Genomic DNA, 6,435 nt, shown 5'->3' on the forward strand with positions numbered 1-6,435 from the left:
GGGGGGGGTGTCACCCGGCCCGCGGGGGTGGCCATCAGGCCGTTGTGGTGGGTCGTTCATTCGGCCCCCATTGGGTGGCGGGGTGAGCCTTGCATTCAGCCCCTGGCAGGATGAGCTGGCCTTGGGGTGAGCTCCTAAGCCCTCAGATTGTACCATCAACCCCTGAGTAGAAAGAAAAAAAACTGCCTAGGGTATACAGAGAATTTTATGGGGGCTACTTTCCTCCACCCTCTCCCCCCCAGTACACCCATAAATAACACCCCCAAAGCCCTCCTATTTGTAACTCACAAGTTTGTTCTCTCTAGATTTGCTCCCTTTTCTACAGGTAACCTTAACATTGAGTTTTACTCCAGACATGACCCTGAACTGAGTTCCAGAGACAAAAAGGAAATACAACGGCCAGTTAAGGAAGCAAAGGAGGATGGAGCTTCAGGGTTCAGTCAGCCATCCCCACTGGACCTACTTGGGAAAACACTTTGCAGTCCAGAGGGGAGTAAATGTCAGGAAAACATCTTCTAGCAGAACAAGAAGTCAAGCATCTTCAATCAAAGACCACCAGTAAGGTGATAAACTGTGCTCCCTTTCCCCCTTCACATCAACACCCCTATTCAGCATGAAGAAGCCAGAGAGTCTCTGCCCAATTCCAAAATGAAAAACCCACAAGTGAAAAGGACAGTTTGTTTAATCCCTGTTGGACTACGCTTACCATTGCCCTGAATCCTCTGGTCCCCACTGGATCCTTTTCATTTCCTTCACCTGCTCCCCCCACCAACCAAATTGTGCAGCCTTGCAACTGCATCCCAGAAATTTTCATCCTTGCTCATCTTCACCCTTCTGCTCCCAACCCTCACCTCCGTGTATCTCCAACATGTTTTTCCCCAATAGAATAAAAAAAATTAAAAAAGGGAAAAAAACAAATATTCTTTAGAATTTATTCTAGCAGTGGTTGTATATTAGTGGTGAACATTCTAGTTTTGTTTATCTGAAAAAATGCATTTTTCCTGTTGTTATTAAAATATAATTTTGTATGTAAATCATTCTAGAAATTGATAAATCAATTTGCCTGCAAATTAATATTATTTCATTTTACTCTCTGGCTTTCTCTGTGGACATTGCAATGTCAACAGTTAATGAATATGTCATTAGTTTTTTAGATTATTTTTCCTTTTTTAGGGGTATTTTTCTTATTTTGTTTTTTCTTTGATGTTCTGAAAGTTTAATAATTTTATGTAGTATTGGCTTTTATCTGACACTCTGGGTTAATTTAACAACACGAGAAGTTTTATAACCAGTTCTATAATTCTCAGCCATCAGCACTAGTCCAAGGTACAAAGAGACTGCTAAATACAGCCAGAAATGCACAATCTGAAGAGGATAAAATTTATGAATGGGGCCTTCTAAAGATTAAATCCCTGTGCACATCAAAAACTTTTTCCAAAGGACACTTGGCCAAGGGTGGCCCACATCAGGTCCTCGTGGCTAACAGGAGTGATAGGCCCCAGTTGCCAGCTGGAAACAAAGGAGGACACTTCAATGATTTAGATCCCCCCAGAAGAGCTGTGGGTGAACATTAACATTACTGGTAAGTATATCCATTTTCCCCTGGACACAAGAGCTTACTATTTGGTCCTAAAAGCCTTCTGAAGTCCCAACTCTTCTCACTATTTCTTAGTTGTTGGAGTGGTTGGAAAACTTCATAAGCAGTTCCTTACTTCACCTCTGCCTTGCATACGGACTTCTGAGTTGTAAAACAACCCAGTGGTAGATGGAATTTGCTTTAGGACTTAAGAACAATAAATGACATAGTTGAGCCTCTACATCTTGTGGTTCCTAACCTTTATACTGTAATAGACAAAGTGCTAGTCAATAGACCTTTTATTGTAAGAACTACCTTCCCTCTGTAACTTGATTTGTGCCACTAGTAGAGCCTCTACTTGGGATATTATTGCTTTTTCATTTTTAACTCATGTACTTTTAACTTGTTAGTTAAATTTGTGTCTTCTAGGCTGCAACACTTCCATGATATATTCACTGGACTTCCTTGTATGCGTGTGGATATTATCCTATGGCTCACCACATTGGATAATATCCATACACGTACAAGGAAGTCCAGTGAATACCACTATCATTCAAATATATGCACCAACAACTAGAGCCAAAGAGGAGGAAATAGAAGATTTCTACCAACTTTTACAGTCAGAAGTTGATCGAACATGCAATCAAGATGCATTGATAATAATGGGTGACTGGAATGCAAAAGTTGGGAACAGAGAAGAAGGTTCAGTAGCTGGAAAATATGGGCTCGGTGAGAGAAATGAGGCTGGAGATAGAATGATAGAGTTCTGCACATTCAGTGATTTATTCATGTATTTCTCTAGGCTTTGAATATTGAAACTTCACTATCTACACTGCATGTCTCTTATCTACTTTGCATACTTACCTTCTAATTTTCTTTTTTCAATTTTATTTTTTGTTTGCATACAAAATTTGTATACATTGTGTTTCTCATTTTGCGTCATTCACATTGTATTTGTAACAATCAATCCTGTGCATTGTGTTTTATAAGAATAATCATCTTTGATCTATGCTCACCTTAGCCTGTATTTTCAGATCTTCACTTGATCTTTTCCATTTCCTTCACCGCCTCTCTCCAGTTTTACTGATTTCTTCAGATTTTAATTAACAAGTACTTCCGTCTTAGGTTGTGCATATTCTGTTGCCTGTTGCATTTTAAATGTTAATTTATAAAATTTCTTCAAAAGTTTTATATTAATTTTGATCAGCAGCTGCTATGTCATTAGCAGCCGTGGATGACTATTAACTAGAAAGAACTGGAATGTGCACCACTTTCAAAAAAGGATGAATTGAGTTGAGGGACACACTGGGAGCAGCAGCCTGCTGGGAGCAATGACCTGCCAGGAGCATTGACTCTCCAGGAACCCTGACCCACTGGGAACCCTGACCCACCAGGACCTCTGACACACGAGGAGTAGGCTGTACAGCTGGAATTTGGGTGAGAAACTTTGTGGGAATCACTGCTGTTTGCTGGAACACATGGGTCGCTTTAAGCTCAAGCAGGAGGGAATGAGACAGCTGGCGCTCGAGTGAGGCAGCAAACCTAATTCTCAAGGGGAAAACCAAGGCTTCTTGGTTTTCCATCTAGGTCGCCACATATGCTGCTCCCCCACCCCACTCCACATGTGTCTGCATGCACGCCACACCCTGTGTGCATCTGCAAATGTGTCAGCCCTGCATGAGTCTGCATGCATACCTACCCTGTGCACATCTACATGATCCACCTTGCATCTCCTCACATCCAGTCAATTAACTGCCTTTAGCCCTGAGCACCTGGGACTGGTCTAGCTGCAACAGTTGTCTTATAGTAGAGGCTACTTTCACAGGCCTTTTCTCTCCCAGATTGAAACAAACCTTCCCTTGGGTCATAAGTTCATAGAGAAACACAGGCAGGGTAGATGCCCCACCCTCTTCTGGAGCAGTGACTTCAGATCAAGAACCTACAATCACCTCAGGCATAAAAAACACTACCACAGCAATGTCACATAAAAAACAGGCTACCTAAAACCTTATGCAAGCTCAAAGTAAGATGTCACCCCCAAAACATGACCCAGTATGAATGGATTACGTGAAGAAAGAAAGTCTGATGGAACTTTCTGACACAGAATTTAAAAGAACAATGATTGACTATTTTCAATGGGTGAAAGACAAACTTGAAGACTTACAGGACAATGCAAGCAAAAACAAGGAGGAGATTAAAAAAAAATTCCAAAACCATACAGATAAAACAAATGAGGTATTAGAAGCTCCAGAAAAACCAAGAAACCACAATCCAAAATATGAGGTTCAATGTTTCCGATGCAATCAACATGATGGAGGGACACATGGATAGAGTTGGAGAGATGGGACACAGAACCAGTGAAATAGAAGACAGAACTGTGACCACTGATCTGCTGTAACAGAAAACAGCATTAAAAAATGAAGGAAAATGAAGAAAACATAAAAATATTGTGGAACACCATCAAGAGAAGTAACATGTGCATAATCAGAATCCCAGAACAGAAAAAAGCAAGTAAAGGCACTGAAAAAATTGTCAAAGATTTACTAGAACAAAACTTTCCAGGAAAAATGAAGAATGAGAGAATGTATATTCAAGAAGTTCAGTGAACACCGTATAGAATAGACCTCAATAGAAAAACACCAAGGTATGCAGATGACACAACCCTGCTTGCTGAAACTGAGGAGGACCTCATGCACTTACTGCAGAGAGTCAAGGACTGCAGCTTTCAGTATGGACTGAGGCTCAATGTCAAGAAGACAAAGATTCCCACCACTGGACCAATCGGTAGCATCAGAATGGATGGCGAAGAGATTGAGATTGTCCACAGCTTCAGTTTGCTCGGCTCCACGGTCAACACTCTTGGCACCAGCAGCCAGGAAATAAAAAAGGAATTGTGATGGGAAAGTCTGCTGTTAGAGACCTTTCTAAAGTACTCAAGAGCAACGGTGTCTCTCTGAAGACTAAGGTGCGCCTGATACAGGCCATGGTTTTTGCAATCACTTGTTATGCATCAGAGAGTTGGACAATCACTAGGGAGGCTAGAAGGAGAATTGATGCCTTTGAGCTGTGGTGCTGGAGAAGAGTATTGAATGTACCATGGACTGCCAAGAAAACAAACAGATTCACCCTAGAGAGGGTTAAACCAGGCTACTTCTTGGAGGCAAGGATTCTGGGGCTTCGTATGACATCATTTGGACATGTTGTAAGGAGAGACAGGTCCTTGGAGAGGGACATCATGCTTGGTAGGGTAGAGGGACAGCGCAGGAGGGGAAGACCCTCTATGAGGTGGATTGATTCAGTGACTGGGGTAATCGGGATGGATGTGTTGGAGGCAATGCGATTGGCACAGGATAGAGCAGGGTTTAGGGCTGTTGTACATAGGAGTTGCAAATGACTCGATGGCACATTACAACAACAACAACAATATATTATAAACAGATCTGCCAGAACCAAAGATAAGGAGAGAATTCTAAAAGCAGCAAGGGAGAAACAGACTAATGTATAAGAGAGAGCAAATAAGATTAAGTGACATTTTGTCAGCAGAAACCATGTGAGCAACAAGACAGTGAAATGACATATATTGAACATTCAAAGAACACAACTGTCAAAGAAGAATATTGTACCCAGCAAAATTGTCTAACAAATATGAAGGAGAGATCAATATACTAACAGAAAAACAGAACTTAAGGGAGGCTGTAAAACCAAGAGCGGGTTGCAAGAAACATTGAGAGACATCCTTCTTACAGAGGGTCACAGAAAGCAGGATGGAATATAGTAACTAGCAACAAAACCAAAATAAACTCAACAAAATGACAGCAATAAAACTTTGTCCCTCAATAATCACACGGAATGTGAATGGTTTGAATGCACCACTGAAGAGAAAGTGTTACAAATTGGATAAAAAACAAAATTCAACAATATGCTGTTTACAAGATACACACCTGGAAAGTAAAGATAACGAAAGACTAAAAATAAAAGGGTGGGAAAAAATACACCATGCAAATGTTGTTGTTGTTGTTATGTGCTGTTGAGTAGCTTCCGACTCATAGCGACCCTATGTAAAACAGCCCTAAACCCTGCTCTATCCTGGGCCAATCACACTGTCTCTGACACACCCATCCCAATTACCCCAGTCACTGAGTCAATCCACCTCATAGAGGGTCTTCCCCTCCTGAGCTGTCCATCCACCCTCCCAAGCATGATGTCCCTCTTCAAGGACCTGTCCCTCCTTACAACATGTCCAAACTATGTCAGATGAAGCACCAGAATCCTTGCCTCCAAGGAGTAGCCTGGTTTAACCCTCTCCAGGATGAATCTGTTTATTTTCCTAGCAGTCCATGGTACATTCAATACTCTTCTCCAGCACCACAGCTCAAAGGCGTCAATTCTCCTTCTGTCCTCTCTAGTCATTGTCCAACTCTCTGATGAGTAACAAGTGATTGCAAAGACCATGGCCTGTATCAGATGCACCTTAGTCTTCAGAGAGACACCGTTGTTCTTGAGTACTTTAGAAAGGTCCTTAACAGCAGACTTTATCATTGCAATACGTTTTTTGATTTCCTGGCTGCTGGTGCTAAGAGTGTTGATCATGGAGCCGAGCAAACTGAAGCTGTGAAAAATCTCAATCTCTTTGCCATCCATCCTGATGCTGCCAATTGATGCAGTGGTGTGAATCTTTGTCTACTTGACATTGAGCCTCAATCCATATTGGAAGCTGCAGTCCTTGACCCTTTGCAGCAAGCGCTTCAGGTCCACCTCAGTTTCAGCAAGCAGGGTTGTGTCACCTGAATAACGCAGATTGTTAATAGATCTTCCACCAATCCTGATGCCCCAATTCTCCTCATAGAGCCCAGCCTCTC

The sequence above is a fragment of the Elephantulus edwardii genome, unplaced genomic scaffold (genome assembly GCF_000299155.1).
Source record: "Elephantulus edwardii isolate Elephantulus edwardi_28Jun2011 unplaced genomic scaffold, EleEdw1.0 scaffold00337, whole genome shotgun sequence".
Taxonomy (NCBI): domain Eukaryota; kingdom Metazoa; phylum Chordata; class Mammalia; order Macroscelidea; family Macroscelididae; genus Elephantulus; species Elephantulus edwardii.